At 42.6% G+C, this 20,946-nt stretch overlaps 1 long non-coding RNA gene across 1 annotated transcript; it reads right to left on the bottom strand.

Moving 5' to 3' along the window:
• Positions 1–5,410: 5,410 nt before the first annotated feature.
• LOC123824355 lies at positions 5,411–13,047 on the bottom strand. Its single transcript, XR_006786681.1, has 3 exons — positions 12,910–13,047; positions 11,566–11,694; positions 5,411–6,911 (listed from the first exon to the last, which is right to left on the bottom strand). It is a non-coding gene; the product is annotated as an uncharacterized LOC123824355 (long non-coding RNA).
• Positions 13,048–20,946: the final 7,899 nt, after the last annotated feature.

Raw genomic sequence — 20,946 nt, 5'->3', positions numbered from 1 at the left:
CTAATACAGGTCAGCTGGGCTAGGATAAAATTTGGATCCCAGTGATACAGACCTTCCAGTTAGCCTCAATCTTCCTAACATGGGCAAAATTAGAGACATACTGAGTATGAGGTTTGCAAACACATGAGCCTTGAGTCCTTTGGGTGTTGGCCGTACTTACCAGAGAAATGTTGGTGTGTCCCCCACACAAGAAAACCTGGCTGTCTACAAACCTCCCCAGCATCTTTGATTTTCCACAGTGCATCTTTGAGTAGAGGCATCCTCTTCCAAAGTCCCTGGCAAAATGCCAAGCTCAGTCTTAGAGAGATGGCATCTTAACCTATTAGCCTTAATTAATACATGACTTAACTTATCACATTAGCTCTAGTCAGTTACTCTGCAGAGCACAGGTTTCTAAGGGAATCAGATCCAGGAACAGCAAACTTGGAGCAATGGGAAGGGAGGGGGATATTGAAGGATTACATGCATCTACACCGATGTGGTTTCATTATTCATTCCGTATAGAAATGGCACCACCATTTCTCCAGATGATTAGGCATATGCTTGGCAGTCATCCTTAATGCACCCTTCTCCTGCAAACCCACTCTCACATGTAGTCACTCACCAAGTGATATTAATTATACATCCTGAGTATCTCTCGAGTCTGTTTACTTTCTCTCCGATGCCCCTGAAACATACTAATTTAAGCTACATACATCTTTTACCTAGAATTGAGTCTCTTAGCTGGTTTTCCTGCCTTCAGGCTACCCACTTCGCCAATTCATCTCCACAAAGCAGCTATAGTGATGTTTTTAAAATGCAAATCTGATGGCACTGTCTTGCTTAAAATACCCCTGTGGCTTCCAGTTGTGTGTATCTTATTATTAGAATAAAAATGGAAAACCCCTCCATAGCTTACAAAGCCTGGCAAGGTCAGGCCCTAACTCCCTCTTGAGCTTCACTTTGTACTATACTCTTTTGTTCTAAAGTACAGCTATAACCAAATGTTTTAAGCTATTTCTTACCTAAGGACCTTTGCATACATTTCTCTCTGCCTGGACCTCTCCTTGTTTGCCTCCCTCACTTCTCCCCCTGAGTGTCTCCTAATAATACCTTCTCATTCTTCAGATTGTAACAGGGTGCAGCCAGGGGGGCCCCAAAGAAGGATTTGTAATGGGGGTCCAGAACTCAGGGTGTCCAGGATGTGTGTGTGTGTGTGTGTGTGTGTGTGTGTGTGTGTGTGTGTGTGTGAATGATGTCCTCATCCCCACAAGTCTGAGCCGGGGGATGGGACACATGGAGCAGGGCCATTGAGAGCTGTTCTGCATAGCAACAGTTTTGCAACTAACCTCAGGCATGGTCATTTCACATATCTTTTAACCAGTTTAATGGATATGTTAAATAGCTGTGGCCAAGGTTTGAGCCAGGGAGATGGAAGTGACTTCCACCCAGGATGCAACTGGGAGGCATCTCTCCCTGGTTGTGTGACTTTCGTGGGAGCTTGGAGTAAGAGGAGAACTTGCGGCATTGGCAAGAAAGAGGGGGACCACATGGCTTTGGGGCTCCCTTTGCCACACAGCTTAGGAAGCTGAAAAGTAAGATGTAGCAGTGATGCAGAGCTGTCTCTTAGCAGTTTGGAAGAATGCAGGAGAGACGCTGTGGGAAGGAAAGGGGTGAAAGGACTCTTGCGGGTGGGCCATGAGAAGGGGCCACGTGGGTTTGGATTAAGAACTGGAGATCGCAGAGTGACACAGCTGATGGTGCTAGGAACTGAGAGAGGCCTGCCAGCCGAGCATGGATTACTGGGAAGAACCAGGGGCTACCAGAGCCATGGACTTCTATTTCTTTTCCTGAGATACACTACCCCAGACTGGGAAGAGGAGGGAATGAAGGACTGTATGTGTTTCTGGGTGTTTTAAGGGACTCTGGGATTGCAATGAAGACATTAAGTCATTACTCTAAGTCTGTATAACTTTTGAATAAATAATTCCTTTCCTTTTCACCAATCTCTGGCATTGAAAGATATTATTCCCTGGTGGCGGGCAAGGTGAACCTAGTACAGGGGGACCCTGGGAGAAGAGGGGGAGTCCATTTGGTAATAGTATTTTGTTCTCCCCGACAGGTCCATTCTGTCACAAGATCTTACTTGAAAACTTGCTTTCTCTAGTCAGCCCTCTAAGGGTACACATAGCTAGGTTAGGTCTGCTTAGTATAAGCTTCTAAGCACTCTGCACTGGCTCTTCCGACATTCAAAGAACTCTTTCATAGTCTACCTTCCCTGTCAAGCCTTTAACATCAGAAGAATGAATCCATGGATTACTGTCTTACAGGACACTTAAATTCATTATATCTAAGCTGAAATTATTATCTCTACTTGCTCCATCATACCTGCTCTCTGTTTTAGTATTTCACATATTAATTTACAGCATCATTGGCTTCTATACGTTCTCTCAAAAATAGAGCCTGAGACAAATATTTAAAAACAGCAATTTATTTAGGAGATGATCCCAGGAATCACAAGTGAGGGAGCAGAGAGAGACATTGAAAGAGGAAATTAAGTATAAAGATGCATTATTGAAGTCATTGCTCTAGACAACAGAAGTTCAATTCCACTAGGATCTCTGAGAAGCACACAGGATGCCTCCCAGAACTGTCTACCCAAATTTGTTTTAGAGGCTCGATGATATAGCTAATCCCATTTCCCTTCCTCCACTGACGGAAGGTCGCCTGTGGGAAGCATTCATTTTCCCTGCACTCACTTCTGGGTTCTTTTGAGAAAACTCCACAGCAACAGAAAAAGCACTAGGGTAGATTTCAGAAAGATGCTGTGTGCTCTTGAGGTAGGACACTAGCAGCTAGGAGGGAATCAGAACTGTCCATTACAGCTGTAGCTAAAACTCAGAGGTAGTCTATGGGGATGGGATATGGGTACCAAAGGTTTCTGTTCAACCACTCTATTATTTTTTTTAGAGCAGTGTAACAAATTCCCCATGCTTGGCAGTTAAAATCAAAACTCATTAGCTCAAAATTCATTGTTAGAAGTCTGGGTGAGTACAGCTGGGTTCACTGCCTACAAGTCATACAAGACAAGAAGTCTTGGCTCTCACAAGGCTGAAATGAAGATGTTGGCCAGTCTGAGCTCTTATCTGTAGGTGATATGTTGAAGACAGCAGTTCCAACTTTAGCCTGAGTCCCTGAATGCATCAATGAGCAAGCCCCTCATCCTACCATCACCAGCGGGTGTGGAACTTTTGCATTGGATTGTTACATGAAAGAGAAAAAAAAAACTGTTATTCTTAGGCTGAACCTCTTTTAAATGGCTGGGTAGGCTCTTCAATTATTTTTAAGGCTCTCTTAGAGAAGTTTAAAAGTTCTCTTCAGGCACTCCCCAAAGAGCTCTGCTGTGTGTGCGTGCGCTGGGTGACACCTGCCCATAAAAGCAAAGTGTTCCTGAAAAGCCAAGAGCTCTGCTCTGCAGCTGTGCCAGTCGATACCCACTCACCTCAGGAACCGGGAAAGCAAAGGCATCTACTCCATGTCTGCGTAAAGAACGCAGCCCTATATAAGCCAGACCCTGGCAGCACTTCGGGCAGCCATATTCTTTGTTCGTGTATGCTCCCTTGATGCATCAAAACTCCCTTTCTTCCTGCCCTCTACTTTGTTTTCAGTAAACCTTCTTTTGAATCTGATGTCCATCTTGGGAGGGGGGATGACAAGAATCCTTTTGCTGGTGACATTCTTGGGAGTAAATTTGAATTCTGTTTGTTTCAGCTGTATGCACATAGGGCAAGCATGTAAAAAGCTGCTGAGGGTGACATCGCATGGCCTGAGGACTGGCCTGGGACTGACTTTTCACAGACTCGTTTTTCCCAGAGCTCACTAATTCCCAAGCTCTTTTTTGTCTGAAGTCTTTTTCCCCTCTCCTGGGCGATTCATTTCGATGCCTTCTTTGCCTTAAAGACCGAGGCTCCCCCTTGACCCTCAGCTCAGCTTGCCCATCTTTCAGCATCACTTGCCACTGTGGATACGCCACATCCACAGCAAACTCCTTCTGTCCCTTAGAAGCCTCAGAAAAAGGGAGGGTGTGCTTCAAATAGTTAAAGCTTTGCAAGTGTCATTATCCCAGTAGGAATCCTAATCCTCTTTTACCCATTCCTCCTCTTTTTATCACTTTCTTCCTTTTCTTCAAAATATGATTCAAAATCCTTCTATGGGAATAAAATCCCTATAACTTCATACAACCTCTTACATTAGTCTCTTACTATGCATAGCCTTTTGCATCCTGAACTACCATAACAGCTTGTTTTTTTTGAGGGGGAGGGGAAGGGGCTTAAATAGTATGGTTACAACCTCTCCTACTTTCTTCCATTGTCCATTTTGTACTTACTGATATTGGAAGGAGAGAGGGGAATTTGTTTTGTAACCAGGAAAACCAGGGGGGATATGGGTCTCAGGAGAGATGGGGAGTCAGATTCAAGGGAAAGAGTGCACCTCGCACAGGTGCAAGCCTGGGATGTTTTGGAGGGTGTGGCACAATCATTTTGTTTAGGTGGGAACTAGCAATGCTGTTTTGGAATCCAGGTGACAATGACTGGCATGAAATTGGATAAAGGTCCTTTTCTGGTCAGTTCCATATGGAGCCTCACACTACTCTGGCACCCCAGGGAGTGGCGATTTGTAGGAAGTGAGCAACACCATCAGTGGTGCACACTTGGCTTCCACATCATGGGCATCATCTTCAAGGGTTAACAGGGAGGCTCCTCGGAGCAGCTTTGCAGGAGGCAGGTGTTGCCAAATGGGAACCAGTGCATGAGGAAGAAAACACGGTGATCACTGTGCGGAGCAGCTTTGCAGGAGGCAGGTGTTGCCAAATGGTAACCAATGCATGAGAAAGAAAACACGGTGATCACTGTGTTGTGACTACAGCGGAAATATTGATTGCAAACACCATTGCCCCCTTCCCTGCTCCTCACCCCCGCACGTGGGAGACTCCCAGTAAAGTTGTAAGATATATTGGAGGCCCCCTGTTAGCAAGTGGGAGTGGGAATGAGAACTCCATGCTCTTGATGTTAATGGACTGTGTATGTATCTATTGGCTAGTGAGGCCCAGAGGCAATTTGGTTAACTATATGTATTTGAATCCCCTTATATGTGCTTTGTAAATGTTCCCACCTCTTGTCCTAAGTGTTCATTTTCAGTATCAATTTATGTTCCTTGAGAACAGAGACAATGTATTTTTATCTCTGTTTTTGCTCTCTGAGACTTTAAAACCGTGTGTTTGTCCTATAGAAATCTTTTTGCTTCAATTTCACTCCATCTTCCTTTCTCAGACATCCTCTGGTGTGCAGAAACTGCTTTCCAGCCACCTCAAACCCCAGCCCTTCTCTACGTTATGTAATGATGACAATTTTATACAAAGACAATTGCTTTGTTAGCATCCAAATACTAGCATTTTATTTATAATGCATATATTTAAAGTATGACTGCTTGCTTATTTGCTTTCATATCCAATAACTGGTATGTTCCACAATACATTCTATAATAAATCTATATATTACTTAGTAGATTTCATTTACAACATCCAGAAAATTTTCAGATTTCAATTGTCAACACTACTTGAACACATAAGCCTTAAAATGATCTCATTCACATTATAATGACAACTTTGTCTTATCAAAACAAGTATACATACAGCACTATTATCACATACTAATTCTGCTTCAAACATGGACAACATTAATTAATATTAACTTCAGGCAAGCCATTACTTAAGAAAAACTTCAGGGAACTTCAGGGAAATGGGGTAATTGGTCATTTGGGAGTTGGTTCTCTTTTTTCCTCTCCCTTTAAATAAAAAAAAAAACCACACACATTGCTTATAATTCAGCACATTTACTTACTTTGCTATAGTCAGTACTTAAAATATCAGCTACATGTGCCAAGATTATAGACTTACTTTTTCTCATCTTCATGACAGATATTACTACATTATGAGCCTGATACTAAACAACATTCCTATCTGTGTATTCAGCTGCCCGGCCTCGGTAAGTAAATGAGCAGTACAGAACTTCTATTTACTCACACCCACCACCAAATCAAAGATGAAGAGTAAATAAAATGTAGGTGGGAAATGTGTGATAGCTTTGCTTTCACTGTACAACAAAACAACGACAAAAAGAAACCTACTACCAAGTTGCTTATAACCTGTAATAAAACCATAGACAGCTTTCAAACAATGAACAGCTTGATTAACAGATCAGCTACAACATGAACTCTTGCTTTTGGAATTCACTGTACAATTGTCATTCTTCTGTCCTTTCTCTTCATGTTGTTCTGCAGTATGTCATTTTGTTGCCCAGGGTTTTATTTCATATTATGTCCCTTTTTATTGTTTCATGCCCAATTTCTTTCTTTCTTGCAATTTCATGTTGTTTCATTTCTTGTCATATTATGTTACGTGGCTTTGTCACAGATGGTACACTTCACATGTCAGTTGACTGCGTTTTTAGGAAATAAGATCAGGAAAGCTATGAAATATATTTTTCTCCTGATCTCTTTGATACTCTTCCTGCGCTCTCTGCAGCTTGCGGCCCTTCAGCCTCCACTTGTGAAAACAGTATGTCACAAAGGAGGTCATTACCAATGAGAAAATAATTATCAACACTATTATCAAGGCCACTGTGGAGGACAGAGGAGCCTCCAGATGGGCGGCTTCAGCCTTTATGGTTGCATTCACCTTATCAACATTCTCATAGTCCTCAGAAGTCCAGAAGGCAGGCATGAATGCTAAGTTGAAAGGTGATCTCATTGGAAGAAAAAGCAACAATGAAAGTGTTCCTCTCACAGCTTCCTGGCTTGAAGACGGCTGGAGAGTGGACTTGGATTTTCTGTTCTGGAAATTGGCAGCAATCTCCAGTAGGTGGCCTCAGAAGCTGGTTTTGAAGAGAGGGGAGTCAACTTTCCATTAATACTGGGCTCCTGAAGTTAAATTTTAAACAAGTTTTAAAACCCCAAGTGTAAATGTAGCATATACAAGACACAGGCAGTTCATTGAGTAGGGTAGGGTACATTCATAACATTTTCAGAGAGGCAGCAGAACCCTATCTCCTCTCCCTTCAATGTTAGTATTCATGTCCTTTAGCAACAAGCACGTTCCTTAAAGTCTTTAAGGAGAAATTAAGCATTTTCTAAAATTGTAGAAAATTGGGAATCTAGAAAAATAACCCAGGCCAAAATGGCAGGTATTTGGCAAGCGTTTTTTTTTTTTAAACTCTAGTTAAAGGACTATATTATCTGAAACCAGGAGAAAACAGTCATTTTGGATACACACCAACCCATGTAACCTGTGGCATAAACAGCACAATACTATTTTCAACCTCCACCCTGGAGTAGTTCCCTTAATTGACTGGTTTCAATGCAAGAGCTCTGACCATGTAGTTAATGTTGAATAACAACAAATCTGAAGATAACATATGCTTAGAAAATATGTTTTTCAGCCCTGGATTGTGTAGCTCAGTGGATTGAGTGCGGGCTGCGAACCAAAGCATAGCAGGTTCAATTCCCAGTCAGGGCACATGCCTGGGTTGCAGGCCATGACCCCCAACAACCGCACATTGATCTTTCTCTCTCTCTCTCTTTCTCCCTCCCTTCCCTCTCTAAAAATAAAAATAAATAAAATCTTTAAAAAAAAAGAAAATATGTTTTTCAAACCACATGCTTATATGCTGCTATTCTCATAATTACTATCTATCCTTAACCCCAATACTGCTCTGTGACCCTTTTTCGATTTTGGGAATTCCGAGTGATAGCTTTTGTTTGGGGAATAATTATATATAACACAATCATAATGAATTTCTTTTTTAATTTTTATTTTATTGGTGTTCAAGCACACTTGTCTGCCTTTTCCCCCTGCCATGCCCCCCACCCCAGCCATCCCCACATAATGAATTTCTTAATGGAAGTCTGTAGCGTAGCCCTCCCTGTAAAGGGGGACTCACTGCCTGATTGCTAATTAACGGTGTTGTTGAGCACTTTCCAATTCTAACACACTCCTGTTTACTATAAATTGGCATACTTTTATTATTAAAATGAACTAAATTAAATTAGCACTTTTCCCTAATCAAAGCACATATGCTCCCACAATATGTTAATTTCCAGAACAGTTTAAATGCTGGATTTTAGAGAAGCTTGGGGCAAGAAATACGATGCACTTTGATAAAAAGACAGGATAACAGATTTAAGGGTACACACATGAGAAATAAAATAGTGGTATAAAATTATGGAAATGTAAATAAACTAGTCAAAGGTCAGAGTTCATGTTACAGGCAGTACACATTATGTTCTACTGCCCAAAATGTACAACACAGCGCAGAGGTGCTGCAGAAAGATCCTCCCATCAGTGACTCCAAGATTTAACTCAGAATAATCCACATTTTGAGCAATTCATTCTTTTTGGTGGGTGCGATTTGAAAAATGCAGCTTCTGATAGTCCCTTGATGAGTATGTGGGGGTTATATTTTACTCACATCCAAAGATTTGAATGACTACACCATTATGTAAATCTCTTTGGATAAAACAGAAAAATGAACATAAAAATGACAAGGTAAATCCAGCTTTTGAGAGGGGAGCTGGGGTTTCATTTTATCACATTTCAACTGCCCGTACCTTGTAGCTCCCGCTTTTAAAAGTGACCCATGTATCATGGTAGAGCAAGGCAGGCAAAAGGGAAGGCTTACATTTCTCTTACCTTTGCCTTTTCACTCGAAGGCAGAGATGTGTTGAGGCCCTGGGCATGTTCTTCCCCCCAGAGGCTAAATTATTCTTTTTTTTTTATTTTATTTATTTTTAGACAGAGGGGAAGGGGGGGAGAAAAAGAGGGAGAGAAACATCAATGTGTGGTTGCCTCTCAAGCGCCCCCTACTGGGGATCTGGCCTGCAACCCAGGCATGCACCATGACTGGAAATTGAATGGGTGACCCTTTGGTTTGCAAGCTGGTGCTCAATCCCCTGAGCCACACCAGGCAGCGCCTGAATTATTCTTTAAAGAGCATCTTTTCTCCCCCTCCACCCCGCCTTTCAGATCTGTCTTCTGGCTTCATTAAAGGAACCTGTGTGGTTGGAGATATATATCTTTGAAGTTTCATCAAATCATAGAATCCTAGGCTGTCATAGCTGGCAGAGCCTTTAAAGCAGTTAAACCTACTCCCCTTATTTTTCAGTTTAACAGGCTGAGAGTCCAACTAGGAAGATGGAAGACCAGTTTGGAACTTTTAAAGTGATACACTGCCTGCAGCAGAGAATGAAATATCAAGTTTCCAATGCCAGTTAAGTCATGGATTAAAGATTCAGCATGAAGTACTTGTCTGGATGGGAGAACTGCTGCTGAGCTTGCTTTGGCAAGCAAGGGAAGTAGTGTGCTTTGGCAAACTGCTTTTCAAATAACCTTTAAAAACTGTCCCCATTCCTTACAGCAGCCTCGGATTGATGGAAGCAGATTTTAGTGACTGTGAAGTCGAGTTTGTGGCCAAGAGCCAGTCTCACCTTTGCTGCTCAATAGACCATGGAGATCATCTCATGGCAACTGACTTTGGCTCCACTAGGAGACTACAACCCACAAAAGAATTTCTGTCACCAATTGTCATGTGCTGGGGCCAAACTTCTTGGATGGTGGTTTCTACCACAGGGCAATCTCTTCTCCATCTATAATGTCTTCATGTAAAATAATAATAAGCTCATTACAAATAAAACATGCTTTTCTCAGACAGAAACAAAACTGTCCCCATTCAGCTCTGTGCCCAGTCCCCCACCTTAGCCCTCCAAAACTGGAATCTCATTAATGTAATGCAGTAGCCCACATAGGGAAAACAAACCCGGACTTCCTGCTGTCTTCCATGCCGCTGTCAAATCACATGAGTGAATCATGATTTACACCAGAAGGAGCTTTCACAACTGGCCATACCAGTCATTCAGTATAAGTACAGATTTGGTTTTGAGTAACAGAGGGCACATAATGAAGCTTTAAATGAGACAATTAGTGATTTCATTATATCTATTCAATGTCCTATCCCATTTCCTCTGTTTAGCAAAGTTTAAACTCTAAGCAGAAATTCTAAGGGACAGGGAATGAAGGAGGGGGTGGGGTAATTGAAGGCCGCACATAAAATCAGTACTATGCCAATTCTAAGCACTTATTCCTTGATTTCAAGTGAATCCAACAAATATTCATCAAACTAAAATGTGTGTGCATGTGCATATGTGCGTGCACGTGTGTGTGTGTGTGTGTGTGTGTGTGTGTGGTGCATGAAGAGGATACAGAGGGGAGGGATTCAGCTATGCAGACACAGGGAAGGCCTCCAGCCTCCTGACCTCAGTACCCTGTCTCAGGTACCATCGTGAAAATGAGTCCTATCAGTGTACGTGTCACATGTTCAAGTCTATTGGCTTGTTCTTTTTCTCATTCCTGAAATACAGCATATGAAGCTCCAAGAATTTGCTAAAACCAACTCAAATTGATCACTTACCGCTGCCCCTAAGGATATGTTCTGGTCTTCACTCCCTCCTCCCATGCCCTTCCTCTCTACCCTATAACCCCTCTCTATGGGGTTATCTCCCATACGAATTATGGATTTTAATTCAGTAGACATGCAAGAGGAAAAAAAAGCAGAAATCGAGACTCCATGGCCTAAAACTTTCTCTTTTATATAGTTTGTAAGAGTCATTGGTGATCGTTGTGTCTATTTTAATGTTACTTTAGCATAGGTGGGAATAAAAATGTCTTCCATTAATCTGGATCTAAAAGGTTTTCAAATGAAGATAGTATTAAAATAACATAAAAACACAGCTATCCTTAAAACAGCATAGCACTAAAGCTCTAAGTCCCCAGTCAAGTTTTCTATGACTACAGTTGTCTGAGGCAGTGCTCCTAGGGAGGGGCAGGCACTGGTACATTTCTTATTTTGGTAGCCTGATGCTGAGCTAGTCTCCACTTAAAGCCACTAGAAAGGAAGGGAGATGGGACAGCCAGGGTTGCATTGCAGGTCTACACACGCTTAGGGACCATCTTTGAAAACCACACACTGAAAATTATTGTCATCTCTTTATTCCTCCACAACTATCTGTAAATCTATTCTCTTGCCCGAGTCTAGATGTATTGCTTTAGCAGATTAATTCCCTACCCCCACCCAAAAGCAGGGTTATTGGCTGGTGTTCATTGGTTTCCATTTTAATCTGAGGTGGGGTAATCACCATAATGGTTACCTATCTGCCCCACCCCCAGAATGCATCACTGAACTATTATTTCTTCTTTGAATTCCACCTCAGGTCTGATGGGAAATGGAGGTGGCAGGTACTCTGAGAGGGAAATTATTACCACCCCCAAGTCAGGGCAATTGAAAATGCATTGCTAGTAGGGGTAGAATAAGATATTTGCTTTCAAGGTAAGAAGATAGAAAAAAAAGATAGGAAGACAGGAGCACTACTGTGTCATAGTTCCATGAAGGTAATGGGGGTAGGGCAGTCAGGATTCAAACGGAGGGAAGAACTGGAGGATGTTATACTCTTCCCTGGCTCCACCCTTCCCCAGGATACCTGAGGTTCAATGCAGAAGGCACAGACAGTCTCAGGGCGCTATTCTCTCCTTCAGGCTTCCATCTTCTGGGCCATTCAGATGGTTGGTGCAGCTGCTACTGTCATCAGACGGAGATGCCAGATACGGATCTGAAATGAATAGGGTCCATCCTCTGCCGTAGGCCAGTAGTGTGCCTGCTCCAACCCACCCCACCCCACCCTACCCGACCTTGCCCTTTCCCTCCCTCCACCACTCCTCTCTCAATGTGGGATGAAACCTGTGTGTCTCAAAAGCGCTCTCAGGTTTGGGCTGGGGGATCACTGTCCCTGGGCTCCCGGAGGGTCAGCTTTCTGCTTTCCCACCCCTTTTCCAGGCGGGGCGTGGTGTCTGAGCTGTTACCTCCAGAATTTGTGTTGGGGTAGAGGGCCCTCGTGAAGAGATTGGAGGTTTAGTACCGGCGTCCTTGGCACCAGCTGGATGACTGAGAATTCCGGAGGGACAGTATCACCGCCCACCACCACACACACACAGACACTGCTTCCCTCCCTTTCGGTTCCCACTCTCTCATCCCCTCCCCCTTCCTTTCTCCCAGTAATCCCAGAGCAGACGCATCCTTGGGGAGGGGTGGCCAGGAAGGAGCCTAGGCATTCTGGGGACCCTTATCTAGCAAGTTAGGGTCCCACCGCCACAAGTAGGGCTCAGGAATCCGATTGGACGCCGGCCCAACTGCAGGGACCCAGCAGCCCGGGGGTAGGGCCCTAGTACCCCAGCTCTGTCCATAGCTGCAGCTGGATCCGAACGCGGGTGACGAAGGGGTGAGTGCCCCAGAGGTAGACGCCCGGCTCCGCCCCCGTATGCCTGTCCCATCCCCATTCTCAAGGAGAGCTCTGTCACGGACGCTCAAGTCCGCAGCCCTCCGCACAGGTGCGCCACGCTTTCCGCCATTGTCTCTTCCGCGCCTTCAGCTGCATTACTAGCTGAAATCTGCGGGAGCCTGAGCCTGGTTCTTGCAAATGGGTAAAATGAGGTTAAGAGGGGTTAAGACAGCCTCCTGGTTCAAGGTTATGTTGCAAGGTTGAAGCTGGGTTGGGGAGAAATCCCAGGCTTTTGGAGTCCCAGAACACTGCACTTTTCTCATCTGGAGTCCAACGCCGCCTCCCCAAAGCCTCGCGCGCTCAGCAGCACCCACACGCACAAACCTCATCCGTCCTTACAAGTGTTTCTTCATGCCTAGAGCTCGCTCTTTACCTCTTGACTCCCCATTACCCCCAGCCCAGCTCTGTTTGTCAGTGCCAAAGCCCCACCACCCACCCACCCACCCACCCACCCACCTTTTCATCTAATGGGTGAGCGGGGCTTCCTACCTGTGCGGTTCGTGTACTAGGAACTGAGCTGAGCTCTGGATGATGCCTCAGATCCAAGGGCGCAGGGCTGTCTGTGTGTGTGTTGAAGGGGTCGGGTGCCAGCAGAGGACTGCTGCAGCCAGGGAAGCTCACTTGGTAGTGCTGTCTCCCTCAGCAACTGAGCACAGCCTAGAACTGTTCAACTTTATTTAGGGGAAGGTGGTCACGTGGGCGCGACCAAGAAAGGAGAAACGTGGCAAATGAAATCAGGTCACGGCGTCCCAGCTGCCTCCGCCCTGCCCCTCCCTTCTCACCACTGGTCGCCTGGAAGCCACGCTACGGCTTCTAGCGGGGCTGGGGAGAGTGGTTTATTCCAGGTTTTTGCTGATTATGAAGTGGAAGGACAAGTTGAGATTAGGGCAATAACCGGTTGACCACCTCCAGGTTCTGGAGAGGAGCACCCCACCTGAGTGGACCTTAATGGGAACCCTGGTGTAATTCATTGCTTTTTTTCTCTGTGTCTAAAACGGTGCCTGGCATAGAGGAGGCACTGGGTAACCACAGCTGGTTGCATTGGAGAGAATGTACAGCATAGGTGCCTTCTGGCTGGGAGCCCTGGACGACATCACTTTTGGTTCTTTGAGTCTACCACTTGCACATTTACTAACCTGTACCTCTCTCCTCTGAACTAAGCCCAAACCTCACCCTGGAAGTACCCTTCCCCATTCTATTTCAGCAATATCCAATTCCCACGAGAGTCTGTGCTGGGACGCTGAGATGGACGTCATGCGTGGAATGAGGCACCAGGTAACCTCTCCATGGTCCTGAAACACTCTATGTCCTCCTCTTTGTCCACCAGGCTAAGGACTAAGACAGAGACAGACCATCAGAATCAGAGCAGACCTAGGGTTCAAGATGCGAGGCAACTGTAACTCAACAACAATAAATTAAAAACAAAAAGATCTCCAACATCTTCAGCTTACAGAGGAACAACCCACAGCCAAACCTCATATCCTCCCCCACCCAGCGGGGTTCACTAATGCTCAGGTTGTAAGGAGCCTCCTAATTTCATTGTTTCTACATAATCTCAAACCATTCCTACCAAAATGCAACAACAAGCCCCTAGTTTAAGGGAAGAGATAGCTTTAGTAGATGAGCCTCCCCAATGCAAAGGGGGAAAAGTCTCCTGTCAAAGAGTAGGAGAGCCTCCTACTCTTTGATGGAGTGGGAATGACGAGACACTTAGCTCTTCCTCTTTGTAAAATTGAGATAATGTACATTTGGGAGGGTAAGGAATTCCAAGTCCAATTCTACTCAGTTTTCTATTACTGGTAATGTCCAGATGATGGGAATGCAGATATCCATAGCATTCCAAAGCTCATTTGATTTCACCCCTTTATCTACAATCCTTTGCCTAAAAAGCACCACAGATCCATGCCGCTTCTTATTTTTCCAGTTTAACTTTTCTGAGACTGCTGGAGGACCTCAGGTTTGACAAGACATCCCTATGAGAGATCCCAAAGTTTCTGGAGAAGCTAATGCAATATTTGATGGACTTCACTTCTGGGAAATTATTCTTGTGTCTTCACTTCTATGAACTGGGCAAAAGTGACTCACATAGCTGCTGCAATATCCACTGGTGATGAACAGTGATGTTAGGAGAGGCAGACAGTGGCAGGAGGGCTTGGGTTTTATAATTTTTGTGCTGCCAGTAAGAGGTATGACTATGACCTTTAGGGATTGACTTCAGAAGAAATTGAACATGAAACAATAAAAAATGAAATAACATGAAGTAAGACCACAGGCAACAAACTGACATACTGCAGAACAACATGAAGAGTAAGGACAGAAGAATGAAAATTGTACAGTGAATTCCAAAAGCAAGAGTTCATATTGGAGCTGATCTGTTAAACAAAGTTGTTGATTGTTTGAAAGCTGTCTACCATTTTATTTCAGATAACTTGGTGGAAGGTTGCTTTTTGTTTTTGCTTTTTTGTAAAATGGAAGTAAAGCTATCACATATTTTACATCTACAGTTTATTGACTCTTCTTAAGTGTTTTATTGAATTAATTGGGGTGACCTTGGTTAATAAGATTATGTACGTTTCAGACACACAATTCTGTAATACAGCAATTCCACTTCTGGGAATATAGCTGAAGAAATCCGAAGCACTGATTCAAAAGAATACAGGCACCCCTATGTTCACTGAAGTATTATTTACAGTAGCCAAGATCTAGAAGCAACCCAAGTGCCCATCAGTAGATGAGAGGATAAAAAAGCTGTGGTAACTTTACACAATGGAATCCTACGTCGCTGTAAGAAAGAAGGAAATCTTACCTTTTGCGACAGCATGGATGGACCTGGAGACTGTTATGCTGAGTGAAGTAAGTTAGTTAGAAAAAGACAAATATGTTATATGTACTCTTAACCTTTAATTTGGTGGTAGGTGTGAATAAATAGAAGTTCTGCACTGCTCATTTACTTACCAATAGTAGGCATCTGAATACACAGACGGGAATGTTGTTTAGTATCAGGGTCATAATGTGGTAGTTGATTTCTTGGATAGTAATAAAGACTCTATAATCTTGACACATGTAGTTTATATTTTAAGCACTGACTATAACAAAATAAGTAAATGTGCTTAATTGTACGTAATGTGTGCTTTTTATTTAAAAGGAGAGGAAAAAGAAAACCAACTCCCAAATTACAACAACCAATTACCCCATCCCCCCGAAGTTTTTCTTAAGTAATGGCTTGCCTGAAGTTAATATTAATTAATGTTGTCCATGTCTGAAGCAGAATTAGTATGTGGTGATAGTGCTGTATGTATACTTGTTTTAATAAAACAAAGTTGTCATTATAATGTGAATCAAATCATTTTAAGGAGTATGTGTTCTTTAAGTCGAACTTTACACTTTAAGAGAGATTACAATTTCTGTCTTGGGCTGTACAAGCTCTGAAAAAGATAGCCAGATAAAATAAGCACATCTAGTTAAATCTGAATTTCACAAAAACAGCAAATAAATTTTAGCATGAGTATGTTGCAAGTCTTGTATAGGCATACTTACACTAAAAACAATATTTGTTGCTTATGTGAGCAACATTTTTTCTGGAGATATCCTATTGTTATATGCTATATATGGCAACTCATGCCCTGAGCCACCATGTAACAAATCTGAATACCTGCTGGACAGACCAGCGAGCTGGCCCTGAGGCTACATGGTTAGGGAGAAAAACCCAGTTGATTCCAGCCTTCTAACTGTCTCCTAGAAGGTACGAGACATATGAGTGAAGCTATCTTGGATCCTCCAGTGCAGCCCAGCTCTCGACTGAAAGCACTGACTGGCCCCAGTTGGTACCAATGGAACGGCCACTTGATCTATGCCCAAATGACTCACTCACTAAGTCACTAGATATAATAAAAGCTGTCACTTTAAGCCACTAAGTTTCGGGGTGCTTTTTATGCAGCAAGAGATACTTCCCGTGAAAAAGATCAAAGTTGGAGGACTTGCTCTATTAGATATCAACATTCAGTTTAAACACATAGGAACTAATGCAGTGGTGTGTTGGTATAGGAGTAGACAGAAAGGCTTTTGGAACAGCATAGGGAGCCCAGAAACAAAACAATACATATGTGGACTATTAATATGTGACAGAAGCCCTGGCTGGTGTGGCTCAGTGGATTGAGCACCGGCCTGCAAGCCAAAGGGTCACCAGTTCGATTCCCGGTCAGGGCACATGCCTGGGTTGCAGGCCAGGTCCCCAGTGGGGGCATGTGAGAGGTAACCACACATTGATGTTTCTCTCCCTCTCTTTCTCTCTCTCTCTAAAAATAAATAAATAAATAAAATCTTTAAAAAATATGTGACATAAGTGGCATTGCAGATCCATGTGGTGATGATGGAGTCTCCTCCAGCAAATGATGCTAGGACTAATTCCATGTTGAAACACACACACACACACACACACACACACACACACACACCAGGTATAGATCTAAATCTGAAAATATAAACTTCAAATATTTCAGAAGAAAAGAGAGGAAACTACCTTTCTAACCTTTAGGAGAGGGAAGGATTACTTTAACAAGACACAATCACAAAGCGTCTAGGAGAATAGACACTGTGATGAATTTAACAACCTTAAAGCCACAACCTTCTGTGCTGACAGACAAAGCAAAGTACAATGACAATCCACAGACTGGGGGAAGATATTTTCAACACGTATACTCAACAAAAGATTAGTATACAGAATACTAAATATTCATGCTAATCAACAAAAAAATCAATGCAGTAGATAAACGGACAATGACATGGATAAGCAGTTAAAATATGAAAAATAGTTGAGGTCTAGGAAATACAAAAGATAACCAAACTCATTAGTAATCAGGGAAAGGGAACTTAAAACCAGAGTGCATTAACCTTGCACCCCACTGTATTGGCGAGCATTAAAAAGTCCTGGAATAATTGGTATGAAGATGTTTGGAAAATGGGTATCTTTGGGCACTGCTGGTTGGGATGCATTATAGTAAGCCAGTTTGGAGAGAATCCTGGCATCATCTGGTAAAGTTGTTAATGACTTAGAAAAACTCTTGCACGCATATACAAGAAGACATGTGCAAGAACGGTGAGAGCAGATTTGTTTGACATGGTGACACAATTGTAAACAATGTACATATTTATCAACAGAGGAGCCAAATTGGAAATATAAATGGCTGTACATTGATTTGATGGGTTACAGTACAGCAGTAAAAATGAATGAATTAGAGCTACTCTTAAAAACACAGACAGATCTCACACATATAATATTGAGTAAGAAAAGCAAGTCCTAACACTATTTTGAATTATACAACATATAAAAATTTAAATATGCATCCAAAAAATGAACAAAATAGAGCCACGCACAATATGGATAAAGCTTTCAAAATGTTGAATGAAAGGAGAAATAGGGAAGAATATAGATCATATAACTCCATTTACAATAAGTATAATAACAGGCATGACTATATTCCTTAGGGATTATTTAGGGTGTCAGAAGGGCAGTTGCCACCTCAGGTAAGAAGATGCTGTGATGAGGAAGGACACACAGAAGGTCCATGAGGGTGGATGGGAGCAGCTGATCGTGTTCTATTTCCTGACCTAGATGGTGGTTACATTCTCTACATAGTTGTTCATTGAACTGTAAGTCTGTGTTGCATGCGCTTTTCTCTGTGTGTGTTCTATTTCACAGTGTCAAATGCTAGACAAATTAAATGTTCAGGAGAATGATTATCTCTGGGGAAGTGAGTAGGGTCATGTCATAAAGAAAGGGTCTCCGACTGTGTTTGTAATGTAGGAATGGGTACCTAGATGTTTGTAATATGTTTCAGTATTTATTTTGCCTACCTGAAATTCTGCATAAAATATAAAAATATCAGTGAGAGGGCTCTTGCTACAGTACACATCCAAATGATTATAAAGCCATAGTAATGAAAAGAATGTGGTCTTAGCATATGAACAGACGATCAGACAAATGAAACAAAACAATCTATCAGTGGAACAGAATGGAAAGTCTAGAACCAGACCAATGTGTGTGTAAGAATTAGTATATGATGAGATAGCATTTCAATTCAAGGGAAAGAGGACAGAGCCTTTGATAAAAGGTGTTGGAATAATTAGCTCTCCCCTTGGGAAGAAAACAAATTTAACTATATATGTTAGTGGGTATCTACAATTTTTATCTATTTAGCATCCCTTCCTTCGTTCTTTTGGTGGTAAGCCCCCCCCCCATTTTCCTTTGGGGAGCATATGGGAGGCAACTAATGGATGTTTCTCTATCTCTCCTTTCCTCTCAAATCAATAAACATGTTTCTCTCTCTGTCAAATCAAACAACATATCCTCGGGTGTGGATTAAAATAAATAAATAAAATAAAATATTTTAGCCGAAACGGGATGACACCTCAGAGAATGGATCTGTCTCTGGAGGAAAACCAAGTGAAAGAAGTGGAGAGAAGACGGGGAGGGGTGAGCAACCAGTCACTCTAGGGGATGGTGGAACTGGATTTGGTTACATTTCTTTTTCCATTTGTATCCTCCCCTAATCCTCCAATCCCAGCTCTTCCTCTGTTGCTTAACACTCTCCCTTCCTTCCACCCTACCCCTGGATCTAAGATGACTCCTCCTGGAACCTCTGAGGTAGAACAAGGCCCAAAATGAACCTGAGTGAAATAAAAATAATTAATAAACATTAGAAAAGATGTTCAGGTTCACTAGAATCCTGGGAAACTGGAATATGAAAATAAGATGCAGCAGAAGACGCTTAAACAGCGCAGTGCTGTGGTCACGATGCTCATACAAGTGCAACTTTGTCCATTTCAAAACTTTAGTGATGCAGAATACAATTTTCTTGGTACATCTGAACACATTATGACTCATATCCTAGATTTCTAAAAGTACTGAGAATAACAGCATTATACTCCAGACAGGTAATTTGGTACTTAAATGTAACACAGTGTACAGAAATTCAAGACCACGGATATTCACAGCAATCACTACTTGTACCCCGCAGTGCTTAATACACAGTAAAACCCTGGCTATTGTTGAAACGAAAGGGGATAAGAAATGGGACATCAGGGAACATGGGGTCCAGCTCCAACTTTGCCACTAGTTTGCTTTGTAACCTCAAGAAAAACACTTACCTCTTTGGGCCTCAGTTTCTCCCATCTATAACAGGGGTGTCAAGCTCATTTTCACCGGGAGCCACATCAGTTTCGCAGTTGCCTTCAAAGGGCCGAATGTAACTTTACGACTGTATAAACGTAACTACTCCTGAACTGTTACGTGAGAGCTAGGCACTGCCACTGGGTAGAAACAAGGTGCCAAGCCAGATAAAACAAGGTGGAGGGGCGGATTGGGCCCAAACTTGTGTTTGCCACCTGTGCTGTATAAAATAGGGTCACAAGGCTACCCACCACATGTAGCTTGGCAAAGCTGATGAGAGTGTACAGGTGAATGTGACTGAGAAACCTATAAACTCAGTAGAGGTGGAGTTGGGAATTGTGGTCATTACTGTAATAATCATCATTTGATTGGTGGTTTAGTGTAATAGTAAATAGCACATATATGAAATAAGATGGTTCAGGTTCAAATTTCCCGCTCTGACATTTACTAGCTGTGTGACTTTGGACTTTTGCCAAGTTTCTCAGTTGCTCTGTCCCAGTTTCTCCATCTTGTCAAGCGAGCATAATATTATTTATTTATTTATTTATTTATTTATTTATTTATTTTTAGAGAGGGAAAGGGAGGGAGAAAGAGAGAGAGAAAAACATCAACATGTGATTGCCTCTTGCGTGCCCCCACACTGGAGACCCGGCCTGCAACCCAGGCATGTGCCCTGACTAGGAATTGAACCAGTGACCCTTTGTTTTGCAGGCTGGTGCTCAATTCACTGAGCCACACCAGCCGGGGCAAGTGAGTATAATTTTAACAATATCTATCTCACAGTATTATAATCAACAGGACTTGGCAAGTAATTGATTGTTGGGGATGTAGAGGTCAAAGTAAATGTTATGCTATGAACTCAATATTTGTATCACCCACAAATTCATGTGTTGAAACCTAATCCCCGAAAGAATGGTATTTGGAGATGGGGTCCTTGGGAGGTGATAAGATCATAAGGCAGGAGCCTCATGGGTGACATGAGAGTCTTAATGAAGGAGACCACAGAGTGCTTCCTTGCCCCTTTTGCTTTGTGAGGACCTGTTGAGAAGACAGTTGTCTATGAACAAGGAAGTCAGCTCTCACTAGACACTGAATCTGCTGACACCTTGATCTTGGACTGCACAGCCTCCATAACTGTGAGAAACAAAAGTCTATTGTTTATAATCCACCCTGTCTACGGTATTCTGGTATAGGAGCCTAAATTGACAGGGTAGAATCTATGTACATGTACTGAAGGATACTGGCACAGGTTCAGAAAGAAAGGAGCACATTGTAGAGACAATTCGAACTCATGATCCAGGATTTATTTATTTATTTATTTATTTATTTATTTATTTATTTATTTATTTATTTTTAGA

The sequence above is a fragment of the Phyllostomus hastatus genome, unplaced genomic scaffold (assembly GCF_019186645.2).
Source record: "Phyllostomus hastatus isolate PE091 unplaced genomic scaffold, TTU_PhHast_1.1 phas_contig_551, whole genome shotgun sequence".
In the NCBI taxonomy this organism is placed as follows: Eukaryota; Metazoa; Chordata; class Mammalia; order Chiroptera; family Phyllostomidae; genus Phyllostomus; species Phyllostomus hastatus.
This window is presented reverse-complemented; position numbering and strand designations above follow the sequence as displayed.